This window comes from Pithys albifrons, chromosome 9, assembly GCF_047495875.1.
Source record: "Pithys albifrons albifrons isolate INPA30051 chromosome 9, PitAlb_v1, whole genome shotgun sequence".
Classification (NCBI taxonomy): Eukaryota; Metazoa; Chordata; class Aves; order Passeriformes; family Thamnophilidae; genus Pithys; species Pithys albifrons.
The window spans coordinates 22,473,953-22,496,284 of NC_092466.1; positions in this window are offsets into that span (position 1 = coordinate 22,473,953).

Here is a 22,332-nt window from a genome sequence, read left to right on the forward strand (position 1 = left end):
TCTTTGCAGAGAATCTTTCAGGCACAAACTGGGCAGTGATAATAAAATTTTAGACAAAAACACACTATGTCTTAAGTATGTCTTTTGGCATGCTACAACTTCCTCACTTCAGTATTCCATTTAAACCATTATCAAAGTATTAAATGAACAAATTTCCTACAGGTGGTGAATATAAATATCTTCAGAGGAATTGCACATGATTTTAATTGCAGTGAGCAGCACATTTGTCAATTGACTTCCCTGGGCTTTTTCTATGCATAAATTCAATATAACTTAAATGTCAACTTATTCCCATTGTCATGAATATAAATAAGAATGAGAAAGAGGTAATGTGCAAAACTTAAATTTAGGTATGTTAAATTTTGAAACCTAGGAAGCTCTGGAGAAAGTATGAATAAAGACAGCATCTTGAGAGCAGAGGACATTTAGATGCTGTTGGGTGTGCAATCTTATTTTTTCTTTAGTTTATATTGGATGAACTACCCTAACAAAAATTAAGTCTTTAAACAAACACACACTATACATACATCTCTGCCCTGGCTCTTAAATAACTTTATATAATCTCTTTCAGTGTTCTCTCTATGACTTTGGCCCCACAGGTACAATATCATCTGCTTGGCTAGTTATCAGACCCTGGAAAAATGAAGGGCAGAGACAAGAGCACAATTATGCAAAACTTCCTCTTCCTGCAACAGAATCCCCAGGACCATTTTCTTTCCCTGTTACAGAGAGGGAGCAGATGTTGATCCAGGTTGAGGTCCTGGTGAAGATAAACAGCCTAGGGAATTGTGCATGGAGTTTGGGAAACACCGCTGCAGGATAACAAATACCACAGAGAGGATGTTTTTTGGGAAATATTAGATATCTGGTGGGTACTAACATACAGGTCAGACAAATTTTGATATCATAAAGCTACTCTTAAATTTAAGTATATCATTCATTAATTTCAAATATGTGGCAGGCAACAGAAAGGAGTAGGAGTACAAGTGTTCAGAAACAGCTGAGAAGTTGACATCAGCCAAAGTGAAGAGTTCATACCCTCAGAAGCCTTAGAAATGTAACTAACATGAACTCCTGTTCCTACTTATCTTCAATATTTAACAGAAGAAACATATTAAGCAATGAGGATAAAGCAGTACCTGATGTGCCCAAAGCATAGTTTTATCTGTCAGCTCTTAGAAGGAAGTGATGCAATCTAAATGGACCGATCACTTGACCTTATATAGCTGAGGCTTTCTTCATGGAAGTGAAACTAAAATGTGACTCAAAGCACTTGAAAATAAAATCTCTTTTAAATAAACTAAGATATGGGGAAACATGATACATAGTCATCTATTTGTTGCATATGCAACAACACTTCCACCACTGGAATTGTATGCATGAGAGGATTTTGTTTGCATATTGAAATCTGAACTAAAAACCCCAATATGACTGCTGGATCACCAAGCCTTTGGCTCACTTCTGACACTTAACCACAGCTATTGCTTTAGGGCAAATGAGTACAGAACTTACCTATGAAAAGAGAATCAAACTTTTCTGCATTCATAGATCTTGTAATTTCAAGTTTCAGATATGTCCATCTCAAGCCGAAGTAAAAAAAGTAAGTGACATACTTGAAGCAATACATATTCTTTAAAGAACAAATCTGGGTTCCCACTTGGTCTGGCATAACGTTTCCAAATCCATCACACCTCACGCAGTACACAAATGAGCAAACTGAGCAGAATCTGGGTTGCGTTGTTTAACGTTCTGGCAAGTGAAGGAAGCGGAACTTCAAGTAGTGTAAATGCATGAAATTGAAGGAATAAGTATTATATACTTCATGAACAGTGAAATGAGATGTAGACCCACAAGTCAAGCATGAAACCATATGCACTCAGGAGGAGTATGCTCAGTTCCTGTGTCCTGTTCCACAGCTACAGCCAACAAGTTGACTCATTCAGATTTAGGCTGCATCTGTCTGATAGGATACACTAACAGTCTTTGAAGCTGGAAAGGACTGTGAGTATAACAGCATCCAAACAGAATTCAGAGTGAACTCAGCAATCCAGAGTTTTAAAAAATGGACAAGCTAGCAATGACAAACAGGAATAACCAAACACACAGAAGTAGATGAATTGTGACTGGTCTTAAGATAGATCCAGAAGGCATAGCAGACCACAGCTGGATTTAAGTCAACAGTACTGAGTAAAGAAATGTAAACATATTGACAACTACACCATAGCACAGTTTGTAAACCTGGGGACTAGGCAGACACTCAGCTGTGTCTTCTTTTGAGTATCCTTCTTCTTGATGAGATCACAACAGTAATAATCAAGGAGAAAAGACTGAAAATATTTGGTTTATTTTATCCAGAGAAGCAAAATCTACAAGAGACATGTTCTTCAAAGTGGAAAAGGCTGCAGCAAAGAAGGGAATAAACTGTTCTGTGTGTCTTCAGGAAATGGAGTGAAAAGCAATAATCCTGGTTGCAGGAAAGGAAACTGAAGTGAATATTATGAAATTACTCTAGTGGTAAGAGTAGTGAAGCACAACAGTAAATGGTATCGAGTGTTGTTGAACCTCATCCAGTGGATCTTTTCAGAACAATTTAAACAGAGATAAAACAGTTATTTTGGGCTCTTGTAATGAAACTGGAAGATACTTTGACAAACCATCTAATCTCAGGTTCCCTGTTTTATTATGAAATCAATGAACATGCTCAGTGACTGAGATGACCACACGAAAATACAGACATTACAGGGAAGTTTAGAAATAGTATTACACAATTTACCCATCTTTTTAAAAAGTAGCTTTAAGAAATACGCACTATGAGAAAAAAGGGTCTGGATTTTTGAACCAACAATTACAGGCAAACGTCTTAATGGTAGACTGATAACTATAAAGAGTTTTGAGCAAACCTTTCAGTGACTCTTAAAAAAATTATATTCCAGAAAGGACTAGAATCAAATTAATTGCTTCCATGTCCCACTGGGGAAAATAATAGCAATGAATAACATGTGCAACTGGCAAGAGACTAAAATTATTATCCCCTATTGGATAGTGGAAATGTTATTTTTCTACTGAGTAACTGGAAAGTGGTTTGTATGTAATGCTATGACTTGGCTTCCTACGCATGCATTACCTCAGTATGTTGTGAGCTAGAGGCCTCTGGGTGTGATAAAATCTTCCAAAGCATGATGTTATCATAAGGAGGCAATCACAAAAGAAGTTGAAAATCACAGGCAAACACCAGGCTTTGCCAATCACTGACTTATGCATTGTAGGATCTGATGCCTGCTTGGTGACAGTATAATTCCAGAAAACCAGATGGACACATTTACACATCTACAGGCAGTTTCACATTTACTTGAAATGAAGCAAAGTATCTCTGGTAGTCACAGCTCAGATGTTCTAAGTGCAGTAAATTGATAACATCAACAGTAGTAGTTAAAAATTACTTACCGCTCTCTAATTATTCTGTACATTTTCTTGCCTTCTGGCACAAAACTTTAGCCTAAGTTAAAACAAAGCATCCCCAAGTGACATAAATCAGAACATCACTACAGCTGTTGAAATTGCAGCTGTTTCATGAAGATTACAGAATGTACTTGGCATTACTACAGCACGTCAGCACCCATGACAAAAACATCTTCACCAATGTTCCAACTCCTTCATCTTCGAATGCACCTGCAAAGTCTGACACATTGCAAATTTGTGTGCTTGGGTAACTTTTTTATTTTTAAACATGCTCATATGTTATAAACAGCAGCCCCAGCCATATGAAGGACTGCCTTGAAGAGGTACATGTGACCATCTCAGTCAAATTTTGCTCTATAACTTGATAGACTGTACCTTAGCCAACACTGCAGGACAGCAAGTGGCTTTACGTAGCTGCCATTCAAAATTGAATTGATTTGTCTCAGAAATTATTCCAAGTAATAATCTTTCAGAAAAATGGGAGACGCTATCTGACTTAAATCAGCATCAGAATTCAAGTGCCATCATTCAAGTGGGAAGACCATTTTACCTCCTTATGTGGTTAACAGACTCTGCTTAGTTTCTGGAAGGACCTTAGCTGCCATTTTGCAACTGTGCTTCTTCACAGAATAGGTCTTAGGCATCCTTGCCTGGGTGTTCAATTTAGCTTTGAGTGTCAAGTGGGGTATGGGAGATGGAAACTGAGGTGTAAGAATCCCTAAAAATTGTGGGTGAAAGTTCTCATTGAGTCTATCACATGAAGACTGAACAAAACATAAATTAAGTATTCAGTTTTATAGAAGATTGCTGGAGTGACTTGAATCTAAGCTTGGATGTTTCATTTCCTTTAGACACCTTGCATTTGGGATCAGGTGTATTTGATCACAGACATCACATTTTTATGGATCCTTTTTAAGAACAATCAATTTCTAATTTCATTTCAAACTAGACATAAATAGATATATTTTAAATATTTTTCCAGAACAACCAATTTTCATCTAAAATAACTGCAATTAGCTTTATCTTACATATTAAATCTTTTCCATCTAAAGACATTTCTGTCTTATATTAACTGTATCCGCTGTTTGCAATGGGCTTGTTTTAGCACACACAATATCAAAAGTTCTTTCATTTATTAACTTGGGAGACAAAGAAATATATTAAATTGTGAAGCTGAAATCGGGCTACAGAAATGATTTCTGATGGTCAACTTGACTCACCCTTAAAACTACATTAAGCAGACTTTTAAAACATTCAGGGGAAACTTATATAAGCTACTAGCTTTACTCTAAAAAATTTGGAACAATTTTTATTTTTACAGTCATATTCTAGTCATGAAATACACATATGTCCTCCTAAAGCATGAAAATAATAATATAGCTGGGAAAAATACTGACTGTTCAGAGGCAACAGAGCTGTCACACATGTAATTTGGTAATTGGTGGAAGGAATGGATTTCAGCCTCCCAGGCATGTTAGCTTGTGGGTGCTTTGAACTGCAAAGCTTAAAAACAAAGTTTGCCATCTCACCGTCATCTATTTCAGCAGCCTTTTAGAGTGACAAACTTGCAATAATAATAAAAAGATTTATTATTAATTGCAGTGCTGAAAATGTCAGGAGGCAGCAATGTTTAAAGAACCTCTCTGGAACTAGATACAGAATCTACAGAAATATATGAGACTACAGGGTCAGGCCATCCATACCTGTGTTAGTACTTCTGTTGATAGACTTTGTGTCAATATAAGAAATAGACAAGTATGCAGGTATAATGAAATTTTTTAGTTTTCACTACATTAGTTTAAATAAGTTAATCTTTTCCTGATTGACAATTTTACAGCTACAAACCCTCTGGTAACAAGGTCCAGATTTCACAAATACAACAACTTTTTTGCTGTGCTTTTTTCTACTAAACATTCATGACAAGGGCTGAAGTGTGTATATATCTATATCTATATATATGTCTATGTATCTATATCTATATATATATGAAAATATATAAATATAAAATATAAAAATATATATAAAATGTATTTCACTAACTTAATCCCAAAGGATCTGTTACACTTGCCTGCACACTATAACTACAAAAGTCTGTGGGCTCTTCCAATGCCAAAGAGGAACTTTCTTACTTAGAAGGTTGCCAGTAACCCAATCATGTTCTTGGTGTCACTGCACAGGAGACAATGGCTCATTTTTCTTATTAACAAAACCACTGCCAACCAGAACTTTTAGTATTTAGTTACAGAATCTCACTATGAAAACAAAGATGCATGAAGACAGGCTTTATACAGATTCAGCAAAAGAAAAGAAATTCAAAAGTCTTTGGATCAAAGATATGGATAACCAGTTCAATTTGGAGACTTATGAGCTATTAGAGAAATAGTATTTTAAAGGGACAATGTAAATATAGCACTGACAAAGAGACTTTTATTACTGAATGATCTACAAGAGCAATTGAATTCTTATTTCCAGAGTTAGTCCTACTTGTTTGGGCCAGCCTCATCTCGTTTCACACAAAACTCTCTCACACCTACAAAGCTCCCAGCAGAAAAGGCAGCTTCCCTGATTTAAATGCCAGTCTTCTCTTAAAAATTTTGTGAGCATCTGAAGAAAAAGTAAGCATGTCTTTTATTGATTGGCCTAAACACACTCCAACTTGGATGGGCTGCACTTGCTTTTGTTCAAATATACCTCTAAGTACCTGACACGGGTAAGGCGGGCAGTGAGGTGGCTCCGTTCCGCTCCCGGCATCCGCCGCTAGGTGGGGGAGCAGCCTCGGAAAAGGAGATGCTGTCGCTCGTAGCCAATGCACAGGCAATTCACTGAGCACGCAAATTACACTGGAGTGCTTTCATTTATAGCGCAACCTTTGCTCCCCTTTCACCCCCAGCATTTATAAAAAAGTGAGCAAGGGATAAGCAGTAGGTGCTCAGTCATTTACGTTTATAAGCCGGCACTTCTGACTGTAACCCCGCCAAGCAAGACCGTGACACCTCACTGACAGTTATAATCTTGCATTTTCCTGACCTATCTACTGTTCGGGCAATGCACTTTACAGCAGCGGAATGGCCAGAATGCTGCCCTTATGAGAACCCCTTGTCACAACAAAAGCAGTTATTAAATGAAGAAAAAAAAACCCGTCCAGAAAACAAACAAGCAAACAAAAACCCCAAAGGGAACAATAAAAAAAACCCCCCAAACAATAACAAAAGCCTAACCAAAAAAAGCACGTTATCTAATGTCACGCTCACAGGAAGGCATGGAAGGCATGGAAACAGCGGGAAAAGTGTTTAAGAAGAACCTACAAAAGCGGAGTACACCACATAATAATTTCCTCTAATAACGCATGAATTCGACTGCAATAGCACAGGCAAAGACAAGCTGGCACGCAAAATACGAGCTAACGCGGCAATACTAAATCTTACCTAAGAAGAGTTACAGCTATAATTGCTTTAAGTGGGAGCGATGACAGTGATCTTCCCTGAGCCGCTCTAAGGCGCTAAATCATTAAAACGTGCCCGCCAAGTGCAGCCGCTCCTTCCGGGAGCAACTCCCTGCGCGGCGGCGGCTCCGCGGGGGCGCCCGCGCCCCGTATGCTGGAATACAAAGCCCACGGGGAGGGATGGATGGTGCCTTCTCCCGCGGCACTTCAGGCACCTGCAGTGATGCGAGGCTGTACCACCCTTATGAAAATATTGTCATATTATGAAAACACTAACCTCAGGTCGCCTGGCCACGTCTAAGCTCGTTGCTGTGGCCTGAGAGCTGTGGAGTGTTACTGCTCCTGGAATGGGGAGGCTGGAGGAGGCATCACAACATGGCACCGTCCGGCCCTGGGCCTCAGCCAGTCTTCTCCAGGCCGCTTCTGTTATACGCTACACACGAGCAGAGTCAAGTAAGTACTTTGCTGTACCCGAGTTAGAACAACATAGTGCAATTTGCTCTACATTGATTTATTCTCTTGGATTTTGGATGCTCAGTTTTAACTTCAAGGCAATGCCCACAAAGTTTCTACAAGTGCTGGGGAACTCACTCCTTAACTGCTTTTTGAAGGTAATGGAGACACACTCAGGTAATAGCCAAAAGTTTGTTTGTAATTTACTTTTCATGGGTCTTCTCATGACAAATTCAGGCAGGGAAGCAAAGTACTGTCGAGTAACTTTGACAATGTGCTTCCACCAGAAGCTGCATCAATTTCAGAATGCAACTGATCTTACACTGACTAATTATTGTGATCTGTTCAGGCCTCAGCACGCAGCTAAAATGACAAATCTTATCAATCTGTTCAAGAACTTGTCCCATTCTGAAAGTAAAAATGGCATTACAATATCAAAATAGGTGCAACACAAGGATTAACAAAACATCCAGCCAGAGAACACTTGCATGTGCTTAACAAGTAAGTCTGCACACTCCTTTGCTATAGTTTATAGTTGTCTGATTTGTGTTATGACTTGCCACCAAATTTTAGGAAGCCCATAACCCAAACATTACCATTCTGGATCTTGAAAATAGGAAGCTGTTAAAGCACCCATACGACTGGAAAACTGTAAGGCCAAGAAACTTTTTTCAGGGTCTGGTTTATCAAATTTACCAATACTAAAGAAATATTAAATATATGGCAAAGATAAAGAATCCTAGTTCATCATTCCACTAAAGAGCACTTTAAAGATTATTTTCTCCTTGACACATGAACAGAACAAAACTGAACACTTATCTCATTCTGCAGATGTCAAACAAACATGACATCAGTCAGAATTCCTGAGACAATCTGCATTTCTAACAAATGATGCATCCCTATTAGAAACTGATTTTGTGACTTTTAATAGGTTTGCTACATACTCAGTTAGACTATTACAAGAGCACAGCACATAAAATTACCCAGTCTCTAGGTTACTATTGATCTTCCTTATGATCACTTAGATTCTAAAATGATGCCAAATTGCCTATTTCTTTTGTTGTAATTTCTGCCACAAGTATATGATATACCATTTTTAAGCAAATGAGATTAAGCTGTGGCAATCAGCATTGATTCAGAAGTTAAAAGAGGAGGTAAATGATTGTCCTAATCATTGGTGATTTCAAAAATTATTTATGGAATTGATAACTTTTGCACGTTTTTTTTCTTAAAGGATAAATTCTAGTTGAGAATGTGAAGATAATTCAGCATAGAAGAAATCTTCCTACAGCATTCAGATATGAATTAAATGAAAGGTAAGGGTCAAGTAATCAATTTCCTCAATAAGATTCATTTGACTTATTAACATATGCTACATAAACTCAAGATTGCATTACACAGGAAAAATCTCTTTCATGCAAAAGATGGGAATTAAGTAGCTGTCCTTTCCAGGCCCTGCTGGGGTGGGAAGTTAATGAAATGCCCAGGCTGCACTCTGCGTGGCAGCCTTCCAGCATCTGCAGGAGGGTTAGTAAAGTCACAGCAATGGGAGATAATTAATATGTGTTCTTGGGGTGAACAAGGTCCAGAGAACTGGTATCTTCTACCACATCTATGAAAGCAGAATTCTGGATTACCTCAGTGCAAATACACGGTTTTATTCTTCCAAGAGGTAACTCTTCTATCAGTGTCTTTCATCATGGACAGCTCCTGATTTATCAGCTCTCTGAGACCAAAGCATATTGTGCCTTTCATAGCACTGACACAGCTAATAACTTCTTCAGATCTTTTGCAACCTATTGCAGATATATCACTATTTCTCACAGTTATCAAACATTCAATTCTAAAATCTCAGTATCAGATGTTCAGTCTAAGAGTAGTACAGACACTGCAAGAGCCACGGATGTATCTCTTGCACTCTTTGGGTCTCTCCTGCACTCCTGGTCTCTTCACCACAGAATCTTAACTTGTGTGTTCCCTTTCTGCTTCTGTGTTTGTCCATCTCTAAAAATAGATTTTTAACAGTTGCAACATGTCTCTATTTACCAGATAACTATGTCTGCTCAGTTGAAATATGTCCATATGCCAGTGTTCTGGCACACAATTCAAGAAGTAAAGAAATTGAATGGAGACAATATCACCCCCCAGACCTGAGGCACTGAAGCTATTTTGTAAGATAACTGGACAGACAATATAAGAAAAAGGAGGGAAGATTCAGAGGCACCAGTTTGGCTAGAGCTACACTTTGGCATAAACCTTTCAAGAATGGTTGGAAATTTTGCTCTGCCATAGAACAGTTGTGTGCTCAAAATACCATTTTTGGTGGGATGTGATACACCAACCTGGAATTCTGACCAAGATTTATAGCAAAACTCTTTAATTTATAGCTGTTGTAGATAAATTTTTTGGGGAGGAAGGAATCCTTAATCTGTGACTGTTTCTCTTCTTTTCCTGAATCTCTGCAGAAGCAGGGTATAAGGCAAGGATGACTTTCTAAACGTTTTATTAGGACTTGTGAATGGTTGGGAAGCTGAAGAATGTTGGGACCCTACTTCTAAAGCAGGTATAGACTAGCGCAAACTTGTAGAAAGAATCACTAGTTCTGATACTATATTTCAGTCTTTAGTAGTCAGACTGTCTTGGTTAGTTCAGGAAGAAAATGTTCTTAGGGACAGAAATTAATATCCTGAGCTATGAAGCAAACCAATACAGGACATGGCAGAATATTCACCATGCACGGGCCCAGTTCACTAAAGATCCACATGAATTCATTGAAGGAGAAGTTTTTACAATTGCATCAAGAAAAGGAAAATCAGTGTGTTCACAGCTTAATAAGAGGAAGAGTGGTGATTATTTGGTCATATTTTATTTTTGGATGCAGATTATTCCCAGTATTCCAACAAGGTGCAGATGTGGGTCTAAACAAAGTATTTACTGCTCTACAGGACACTTCCTGATTAGATCCATAAACTTTACAACTCTGTCAGTTGAAAAAGTACATAGAAAGCACTTCAATTTTGTCAAGAATCACATCACAGCTTTATTTTAGCTGTTGTAAAGGGGTTAAACTCTGCTAAAGAGGAAAGTAGTGCTTCAGCAAATGAACCCAATTTTCTTACTTAACTATACAAACTGTTGGATATATTTTCCCCTCTAGCAATCTCATTTTCATTGTTTCACACTACCACCCTGAATAGTAATTTGGCTTTGAATAATTCCCCTCATCATAATGCAACACCAAATGACAGAGGCTCACACTACAGTGTATGCAGCAGCTCTGGATTAAAATGCAGACACTTGTACACAGAGCCAGTGGAGCATGTGGTTTTTATTTTTCAGCTGTTTCCAGCAGATCGAAAATTCCACAGGCTATAGAGCTTTGAATAATTTAGAATGCTGCTCAGAGTACTTTTTAGCTGGAAAAGTATATAAAGAGAGGGGAAATTTCCTTCATTTTGGCATGCTGGATAGATTTGATTCCTAAATAGTAGTGTCTTCCCAAGGAGAAGAGACTAGGAACATAAAACATGCCACTTCAGGAGAACATACTGATTCACTTTATTAATGAGACTCAAGAGCAATTTCATCTTTGAACAAGGCAGCAGCAGGGCAATTTCTCTGCCTCTGTGACAGGAGAGGAATAAAACTAAGCTGTAGGACTTGTTTGACTACTCAGAACTGACAAAACTCAGGTACGTGTAGAATAGATCAGCCTTTGATGGCTTGAACAGCACAGTGTTGGGGAAACAAACACCATGGCAGTTGTTAGCTAGAAAGAAATGGCTAAACATATTTACTCAGATGCACTGCTTTTTTAAGTTAAATGTTTAAAAATGTTAGTTAAATGTTTTAAAAATCTATTATCTATGGGCCTTTCTTGAGTTAAAGAGCATGCACCCAACAAAGGAGTAGGCCAGATTTCTTCTTATGCATCTTCTTCCGTCTCCTATGCTTGTGTCTCCCTCAGCTGGAATCAAATTAAGAAATGGCATTTGTGTTGCACATCATTTTTCAAACAACTATTTTATCCAAGAAAAAATACATGCTAAAGAATCTCACATAAGACAAAAAATAAAATCATCTGCAAATCCTGTTTGTCTGGATTATGCCCTAATGAATAAAACAGCAGGACTTGAAATTGTTTTTCAGGATCAAGTCCAAATACTCAGCCCTGATCTCAAAGCCAGCAGCTCCTATTGAGTCTGACAGGCACAAGGTATTCATTCCAGAGGCAGAATCTGCCAACTTTCTTTTACTCTGAAGTCCACTTTGTCATGAAACAGAAACATACCCCAGTGAGATCAAATGCAAAGACAATTTTCAGATAAGCGATTCAAAACTACAAAAAGCACAAGGATGAACTTCCTATATAGTTTATATTTGACAAATATTTGCAAGTCATAGTTTCAAGGCTAGGCTGCAGCTCTAGCAGGAGGCTGACAAGGAACTGAACTGCAGTAGCAATAGCATTCTTTCTCCTAAGAGCCCCTCTGGGCCTTTCCTCACTTAGACCTGTCAGGTCTCATTGGTCCGAGCTGATGACTCACTCAATTAGACATCAGCTTATGCACTTTCACACTTCTGCCACAGTTTGCATTCCATGTATTTGCAGTGCTGGGATTCTCCTGGGGAGCTTTGCTGTGCCTTGTTCCTGGTGTTTCAGAAGGAGCAGACAGTGGCAGCAGTGCACTTTTTTTGGGCAGCTGTCTAAGTGCTCTGTGCTTTCCCACAAACACATAAACCCATGACATGACCTTGAGCATGCCGATGTACGACCTTCTCCCTCATCAGCCAGAATCCCACGAGTCAGCGTCAATATCTGCTAAAAGATTCATGCTCCGAGCATTGACCAAGTGAGCAAAGGGAATAGAATTCAACAAATCTCTTTGTGTCTAATTAGAGACTGCTTGCACTAAAAGTGGAGCCTACCACAAGCAAACAGCCAAGACTGTCTCATCCATGTGGACTGGTAACTAGTCACCAACTTGACTGCAACTCTCCTCTCCCCAAGCAACGAATGGAGCTCAATCACTGACCAAGGCAGGAATGCCTGTGGTTCCAGCTTTGCTCCGGAGACTGACATGTACAGGGAGTGGAAGCCCTGCACAACATGCAAAAGCTGGATAACTCATCTCTGTTTCTCAAAGCCATGACAGAATCAAAGGGTTGCATCTTGTGTAGGTTCTTGTCTTTACTCATATTCAGACTTGACTCCCATTTTCAAGGCATAGTGGAAGACCATTCAATTAGAACTAATTGTACTTAAAAGTCTTATCCTTTATTGACTGTAATTACACAATTTAAGCATTAACATTTTGCATTGGACTTTCATGTTGTGTGCTACTTAATTTTGTGACACGTTCCTAGGACAAGTGAAAATACAAAATGAAAAAAGCTGACAATCATAAACTCAGGGAAGGCACATTAATTTGTGCACCCACCCAGTAAGTGCTGTTATTGTTTTCCACATAGTACATAGCATAGGATAGTTACTTTCTATGGCTCAAACCACTTCATTATTTCATTAGCACTTATACTGATTAATTAAAATGACATGTGAAAAAGCATTAAAGCATAACTTCTATTAAATAGGGAATTTGTTATCATCAACACAGCCTAAAATTGATGCCTTGATTGAATTTGCTGCAAAAGCTGCACTACGATCCAAATGAAGAACGTTGCATTGTCACGTATACTGAATCTGAATGGTTGCTTGAATGTTCAGAAGGAAACTAAGCTTAGTGGTGTATGAAAACATAACAGTCTTCAGGGATTTAGGCTAATTAAAACAGGTAATTTGGGCACAAAGGAAATGGGAATGGAGATGAACCTTCATTTCGAATCTGCAAGGACAGATAGTGCATTAAAAATGGCATATTGTTGTGAAGATAGAGGTTCATATAAAGACATTCTGACATTCAGTTATCCATTAGTAATATATTTTTTTGAATTAAGAAGCAACTTAAAACCTATATAGACCAAAAGGAATTAGGAATTTAGATTTCATGAGTGTTATTCTTGTGTAGGGACTCCAAGCCTTTCTACCAACACTCACAGCAACTACTGACTGTGAAAGCTGTTGTTATTCTTCCTTGGGCTTAGAAGGAGAATAATGACAGCTTTGAGAAATGGCTATGATGCAAACTTGCATGCTTACAGAACACGTAAATATTGATGTCAGAAGATGATATGCAGCAAATACGTGTTCTTTTCTTTTCTTTTTTCCTATTCTCTGTGTACAAAGAGGCCTTACAGTATTTGTTATTACAACTTTAAGAGGGTGTCACCAAGCAGCTGAATGTTTATGATCATACTGGGAAAGATCATGACACAGCAATCCCTGCTCTAATATTTGAATATGGATTATAAGTATTTACTGTGAATTTTCATCCTACACGATTCTAAATCCAGCAGAGCATGGTTTTAAATGAGCTTTTTCACACATCATGTGAATAGCCCTCCTTTTCAAGATGTAGTCAGCCAGCAGGTTGCAGCTCTATCTTTACATATGTTCTGTCTATTTGCAAGAATTTTCACAAAAGCCAATAATTTTACCAAATATCTAATTTCCACAAACTAAATCTATGTATTTTCCAGCAATATTATTGCTGTCTCTTAAGAATCTTTTTCTTCATGTAGAAGAAATTCTTAAGTCTTAGAAGAAAAGCTTATTTCTCTAGCAAGAAAGATGCAGCAGACTTCACATCACTGTTTTTTTCTTGATTGAAAAATCAAGGACCCAATACCCAATCACCAGAATTCACCAGGATAACACATGCAAATATGAAAGAGTAATGTATTTTCTTTCCTCTTGTTGGCTAGGCAGCATTTCACTTGACTGACACTCATTCAGGATGTCCAAGCCAAACATGAGGTTGAGAATTTTAGCTAAGGTGAAGGCACACATATTCATCTAACTGTACAGCTTCCAGCAGCCAAGCTAACTTGCCCAGACTTAGCAGGGCACCTCCATGCTGCACTGCGTGTGCATTGACTAAGAACCAGTGTAGAGGGAAAAAACCACTTAAACAAATCCTCTTACAATAACCTCACTTGCTCATGAGAGAGCAGCTGAAATAGCCTTTGCAGTTAGATGGGGCAGGATGAATGCCTTTGGTGGTTTTGGGCACATAGTCAAAGTATTCTGAAAATGTAGCAAACATGAAAGGTTACCTTGAAAGCAAACAGCAGGAGTCAGTCCACCACCAAGCCACAAAAGCACATCCATTAAGGATCTTGTGATGTGTTATATGGGAAAGCTGTAAGTGCCAAATCAATGCAGGAATAATTTTAGATCACTGAGTAAGAATGCAGCAAATATAGTCTAGTCATTTTTGAAAAAACAGACCAACTCATGTAGGAAAAAAAGCACTGTTTGCTGTTTTATACCAAGATGCTACTTTGAATAATTTATATACAGCATCAAGTCACAGAGGATTCCAAAATTTTGCAGTGAAGATGAAGGAAAAGATGAAAACAGAGAAATTAGGTACAACTGCTTGTCACAGCACTGAAGGAATATATGTGTGTATATATGCATGTATATATATATATATGTATATATGTATATATATATAAATATATATATAGATATATATATATACACACACACACACACACACGAGGGGTCTTTCCTCTTTCATGGCCCTGCAGAAGAAAGCTAGAACACCAGGCATCACCAGCCTCCACAAACCTCTCCCAGAAATGAGAACTCAAATGGGTTTCACAGAACCATTACCTGCCCTCGCTCTTCTTTTCAAGCCAGAAGACTTTTCTTATCTAAAATAAAACAGATCAAGCACTCTGGCACAACTGAAACAACTGAGGCATAGACCTTTGTGATTTCCTGACCTCAGTCCTGATTTTCCCATCATCAGATGGTACAGCTTTAGCTTTACTCTGACTGGCATTATGTGAGAATGCCTCAAACGGTTTTTACAGCTTCCATATAAGCACTTTGCCTTATCCTTGCACAGCCATTTTGCCAGTACCTGAGAAGACGGTGATGGAGAGTTGACTGTTGCTTTTGCAGCGATAACATTTGCCAATATTTACCCAAGGAAGAGGCGTGGCAGATGGTTACAAATGAGTCATTGCTAAATAATGTAAGAATCTTTTTTAGCTAACTCTGAAGCAAACACTTGGGATTGCTGAAGATCCCTGTGAGACACACAACACTGATTCCATGGACATAGCTTTACGGAGAGTCTAGTTACAAATGCAGAGATAGAATGTTGATTTGAATTAAATTTTATAGTGCTCCTTTGTCTCATCTCCTTCTATGCTTCCAAATAGTTTTTTAATTAACTATGTTTGCGAACATTTGTGGTCTTTGAAGTCAGAGCGTTCCTGGAAGCTCAAATCCGGCTCCATAGTATCATTACCTCATAAATAATTTCCTATATTTAAGTGAGCGTAATGCTTTTTTTGCCTAAATTAGACATTGCAACACATGCATACTCAAAATCAGACATAATAACAGCTAAACCACTGAGCTGAGCAAATAATTGTGTCAATGTGGTGTGACTCATACCTTAAATAAGAAAATTCTCATAAGGGCCTGCATTCTTGTCTAGTGAAGTGCATTAATTTTCTCTCCTTCACTGCCACTGTGTAGCTGTTGCTTATGGATTCAGCCTTAAGGCTGCATAACCAAAAAATCAGAAAATTTAAAACAAATTTATGTGAGTCAACAGTCAGGGAGTGGATTTTATTGGTAGCACCCATTCATTGTGACAGAAAGATTTCAAAATGATGGCAAGTGAAGGCAAGGTTAGACAAACAAAATGTCAATTCTTATTCCTTTTTAGAAATACAGTATATCTCATGAGCATGCCTTCATTCTATTTCCTGCAGTGGATTGACACATTGTCCTTGACCTTTAAGCCCCAGCCACAATGGGCTCAGCATTATGCTATACTTCCGTAAATTCCCATCCTCCCTGCACCATCTTTAACCACAGCAATCAACTGGCCACCACATGGCCCAGTCATTTCCTTACAAGCTTATGCCTTATCAACTGTACAGATCCATGCAACAGAAGCACTTGTTGAAATTTTCACAACCAGCAGAAAAACCATTTTAGCTAACTGATCATTGAAGGCAGTGGAAGTTTCTTAAAAACCAAAACATTCCCACTTTCAGACTTCCACTCCTCACTTGTGTTTCAGTGCAGGTTTTGATCTGCAATTTGGTGCTGCTGCTGCTGCCCAGCAGCTTGCACACAAGGCAGCAACAGAAAAGAGTTCTGCTGGGGTGTAGAAACTGCCAGCTCAGCATAAAGTCACTGTAAACTTAGCTGGATGAGCTAGCATTACTCGTCAGTCATCCAGAATTTGCATTATGCTGCTCAGTGGCTGAAAAACACAATGGCCTACTACCAGACAAAATATAAAATCAGAGCTGACTATTAGAACTCTGCCTTTTTCCTACAACCAGAACTGAAACGTTATATTCTACAGGTCATAAGCTGCATCAGTACTCTGAGAACATCCAACAGCTAAAGTGCTATCGGAACTCTCTTCTTTTTTACCAGGACTAACACCTCACACAGCAAGAAATCATAAGCCATTGCTAAATAACAAAAATTATGTAAACACCCCATCAAACTGCAGCTCTGTTTCACTGTTAGTTGTTTTTTGTTAGTCATCTTTACTGACTTTATCCACATACATTAATTTGACCTCTGTCTACAGGCACATCTCTTGTGTGCGAGTGTCACACACACTTCTATGCTGGCTGAGGCTTGATTTCCTGCATGAAAGGGAAGCAGATATCCTTCCATAAGCACCAAACAACAACCACAACTTAACTTGGTTTTGAGGATCTGGAAGACAAGAGTTATTGTTCCATCTCACAAATGTAAAAACCAATATCTTCTAATGAAGACAAAAATGTATTTTCTGAACTGTGAACACTATTTTAAAATTTTTCAGCTTACAATTCCCAAGTGCATTCAGATTTCTGTCTGCAGAATCAATCTCCTTATTGGTAATTGCATCTTTCTCCAGATGACTAGGAAATTGCAGCTTACTGGGAGCAGAAGCAAATTACTATACAGATAGTGCTCTGGCTGAAGAGACAGAAATAGTGATATATTTGCTTTAGAGCTGGCTGGCACTTGCCATCGACCATGTAAATCCTCCACCATGACATGCTGATTAGTGGGTACTGTAATTTATCAGCCAGATGTTCCAGGCTGCAATCCTGTGCCTTGTAATCAGTGCTCTAAAAATGCTGTATTTACCTGTTATTGTTACCTGCTAGACTGTAGTTTGAGAGTTTAAAGTGCAAAAAGCTCCTAAATCATCAAGAGCAAACAAAGAAAACATCATTAATTTAAAAATGTGTCTATTTAAACATTCGTTCCCAAAGAGCAAAATGTAGACAAGTAGGTTACTAAAACTGCCAGATACTAATGATAATAAAGCCACATGAGCTGTACTTTATTTGTTGAGAGTCCAGCAGATGCCCTTTAAAAAGTGTCCCTGACAGTCCAGTAGCATTACCAGTACAATTTACAAAGGCATTAGATTAGAAAAAGCTACAATTTATGGCAGGCAAGTGCAACAGAATTATGCCAGTTCCCCATCACCACAGTAAACCTACCCAACAGCAGCAGTGCTTGTCAAAATAAGGATCCTGAATATAGCTTTGCATAGAAACCTAAGAAATTTAGGCTACTCTGTGTCCTGCCTGTTCTCTTTCTCCTTCTGTTGAATTGGTTGTGGGATGGAAAGAAGCAGCAATGCTGTAGCCTGCAGCAATAACTAATACAAGAGTGGCCCTTCTGATGCAAGTAATTTTATAGTAAAATGAAAATAGCCATGCACAAGAGAATAGTCTTGTATAGACAATTTTTAGTAATTTTGACCTTTTTAGTTTGCTTTTCATCAGTGCTCCACTTTGCATATTTCCCTTTACAACTCTAACCCTCTAACTCTTTGGCATCAATAATCTTCAGATTTTGCATCCTAACTGACTTCAGGTCAGATATTCTGAAATACAATGCAAAGAGAAATTATACAGTGGTGAAAAAGGTTAGGGAAAGAATATGGTCAGAGTTCTATGAAGAACCAAAGAGTTCAAGAAAAAAACCAAATAATAAAAAAGAAAAGAATGTTATGTTTTGTTACAGTCTGATCACTAGGAACCACCACACATATGAGAGGCAGAAGTTAGAAAGGCAAATAAACGAAAATTTTGTTTTAGTACAATTAATTTCTAAGACTTCTCTCTTGCTCTGATATAATAGATAGGCTCTTTAACCGAAAGTTTGTAAGATTAAATATGTATTGCAAAGATGTCCATGACTGTGGTATCTGGACGTCTTTTGAGAAATATACTGTTAAAGCAAAATCATTCTGGCCACTGCCTTCCTGGTGTGTTCACAATTGTCACAACCATCAGCAGAGAACATCCAGGGCCTAAAGCAGCAGAAAGACTCTCTTTACAAGGGAAAAAGAAACACCTGGACAGTGTACACATAATGCCACACAGCCAACACCTGGCCATCTGGTGAATATTGTCTTCAGGGTACAGGAAAGTTAATTGAAGACAAAACATTTAAAGTAAGAATAAAACCAAAACTAGTCATAACTAGAGGGTTAGCAGTTTGAGAGATCTGCAGAAATTATAATATAGAAGAGTTTTTCTTCTTAAGCTTTTAACAGTGGGAAAATGGAAGAGTCACATTCCTGAGTGGGCCAGACGACTGGTGAAATTTAATAGAAATAATAATTTAATTGAAAAATTACTATGAGTTTGGAGGAAAAAAAAGTACTGGAAAAGCCTTTTCTTCACAGGAAAAGACAAAAATAAAAAACAAATCAACATTTCAGTGTAGTATTGACTGGGGAACCACTACGTCCCTGCCATCCTTGCCCTCGCTACAGTCCGTTTTCTAAGAATTACAAAGATTAAAATAAAAAAGAGGAACTGAACAACTGGAAACAAGTTTGCGGTTGGTTACTGTTTAAAATATCCGTATATCTAGATCCGTTCATTCAGAATGGCCTCAAACACAATGGATTAGTTCTTGTTTCTGTACTTTATGTTTACAGATTTCCCAGTTGTTTCACAGCTTTTTCTAGGCAGGATTACACTAAAAAGCCCTTTGATTCTTGACTCTGCAACTGCATCATATTGAAGCATCTTATTTGTTGTCCACAAAACTGTGTTTTCAGAGTTTTGCACTAACTGGAGTTTGGGATAAACTAAACAAGATATGAAAAATGTTTCTGTGCACTTATGTGATTAGGTCAGGACAGCAACAACTGATCTTGTACATCTCTTGCAATTTGAGCCTTGCATGCCAGGAGTGAGGATGCCCTCTCTAATGCCGATGTAGAGAAGTTGCTTGCTGCCCCAGTGTACACATTATGAGTGTCTTAGTGAATTCCCGAGAGTTTAGTCTTCTGTTTGAGACACTGAAAAAATTACCCTATCCTTTCCTTTGAGTGATTCATGTTGATGGTGTACCTCAGCAGTTTCCCACTTCTCTCTGTGCCTTGTATTAAGGAATATGCTGTCTTTCTACACAGGATAAGCATTGTGACTGCTCTGACATAATGTAGTCTGCAGGCAAGAGGAAGCACTGGCATTGGCAGGGAATCCCTAATCAGCTCAGACCTTCTGCCTCTTGTTTTCAAGCCACCAGCCCTTCTATTTCTGTACAAGCTTCATGATCTCTGATGGCATAATGTAGTTGTGGTGCCTTGCTTGAGTCTCCAGATGCTTCGTATCTGTGGTCTGTCTGTTACACTGACTAACAACCCGTTTCCTCATGTGACCTGATGAAAATGCACATATTTGGGGATATAGGCAGTTGCATTATATGCTCACATTAGAATTTGCCCTCTTGTGATTATATATCCTAAAATTTAGAAGAGCATTACATTTTCCTTGAATAATATAGTTCTTCCATAAGTTTGCCATCATAAACAGTGATGTTTGATAGGTTCTTGTCATTTGCAAAATGAAATATGTAATACTGCATTTAGAATTAAATGCATAGTAGTAGCTAAAAGCAATGCACAACTCAAACTCTGACGTGAGTAATATTGGCACTCAACAACTGTATGGAAGTTTAAAAGAGCAATATTACTCATCTAACTTCATTGCAGAGGCAATAAACACACTGGAAGTAGAAGTCTATATTATTTTATCCCACAGTCAGTCACAAGAAGTAGAGGAAAATGCTTATGAACCTTCTTGTTTAGAACTTAAATTATCCTCCAAATACTACCACAGAAGTCTCTACCAGCCAATGTGTGCTACAGAAGGTTATGCTACAGCATCAAACAGTAGACTTACTTTCCTGTGCTCCCAAGCCCCCTGCCCCTGCCCAGGACCACCTTGCATAAAATGTTCTCTCTTTTACAGAAAATTGGTTTTTTGGTCTGCTTTAGGAGTGACACACAGAAAAGGAAAAAATATATTCTTGATAAAAGCTGTCTGCATTCATGTGACACTGTACTTGCACAGTAAAGTCACCTGCCTTCAGGACATGCCAGAATTACTGTGCATGCATAGCTGTTTTATTCAACATGTTCCAGAATGCCTGTGACAGTGAGCATGCTCAGGGTTTCTGGAAGTGCAGACCTGGATCAGAGCTATTAGGCACTAACAGCAGTGTTCACCTCAGGAATTTCACATGTATTTGCATTTTGCTTATTCAGTAAAAGCAAAATAGGACAGAGTTGTTGTATAATTGTGTTAGTTTCAGTCAAAATTAGAACTACCATTTTTATTTATATGTTTCATCCACACACAAAGCAGCTCAGGATTTTACACACAATCAGACCCATTACATGTAGATGATATTATTCTCAGTGCTGGAATATCTATTTACATATGGGCTTGCTTGTTTACATTAGTTTCAAGTCATCTGAAAAAAAAAAGAAAGTTAAAATAGAGAAAAGTGTAAGTAAAAGAAAATTAAGAGAGAATTTCAAGAATCTCCATGGCATACACTAAGACAGTGCCAATGTTGGAGCCCTAATACTCAGCATTTTTTTGATTTGTATCTCCCAGCTCAAGCAGAATTTGCTTTTATTGCTCAGTTCCAAAAATTGCAGATTCAATTCAAAACAACTCATACTATGCTCTACATATTATCAGGCCTCCCACTGTACGAGCTGTTCAAAGATTTGGAATAACCTAGCTGTCTTAGCAGTGATTCAGAAAAGCAACATGAAAAATCATAAATAGCAACAATTATGGTTGATACCATTTGGTGCTGATGCCAAGAGGAGGCTGCCTGCCAAGGGGAGCATTCTTTGCAAGTTAGTCCTACAATGTGCTGGCAGCCAGCAGTGCCTGGAACAAACCTGATGTTCTGCTTAGTCGGGCTGCCCCCAGGGCAGCAGTGGGACAGGGCAACACGGGGTGTTTCAGGACGACCCCCGGAGTGCATGGAAATGAGGGCATTCCCTCTTCATCTGGACAAGGGAGGCTTTGTGATAAGTGGAAGCATTTTGCTAAAGCTTGTGTGTAAGGCAGAAGAATTAAAAAGAACACCGGGGAGGTCAGTCTCTGCTTCTCACTTGTTTGCATCTGTTAGCAAGCCTTAAATTGAACTATTCTCTTTAAAATACTGTGTTTCACAGTGAGGAAAGTGTCAAGAGTTTTAGCATCCATCTCCATGACAGAGTCGATAGCTAGCACAGAGGATTGTTTCAGGATGTACATATTGTAGTTTTTTGACCTGTAAGCATCAGATGTTGCATACTGTAGTAAGAGGGGCATTTACCACAGAAAGGATTTAAAACTAAAGCAACTCCATGTTAAGTGCAGTTCTATCTGAAATCCAAAAGTTATGGGTAACTTCTTTAAATCCTTGATTTCCACTAGAGAAAAATGCAGGCTGACTCTGTTGAACACTGAATGGCCTCTTCATTTTTGAGTAAAGCATTTCCTGATACCTTTTTTATATCAGGTAAGGCATGGGAGTGTGTTTACTAGTAACTTAGTATTAG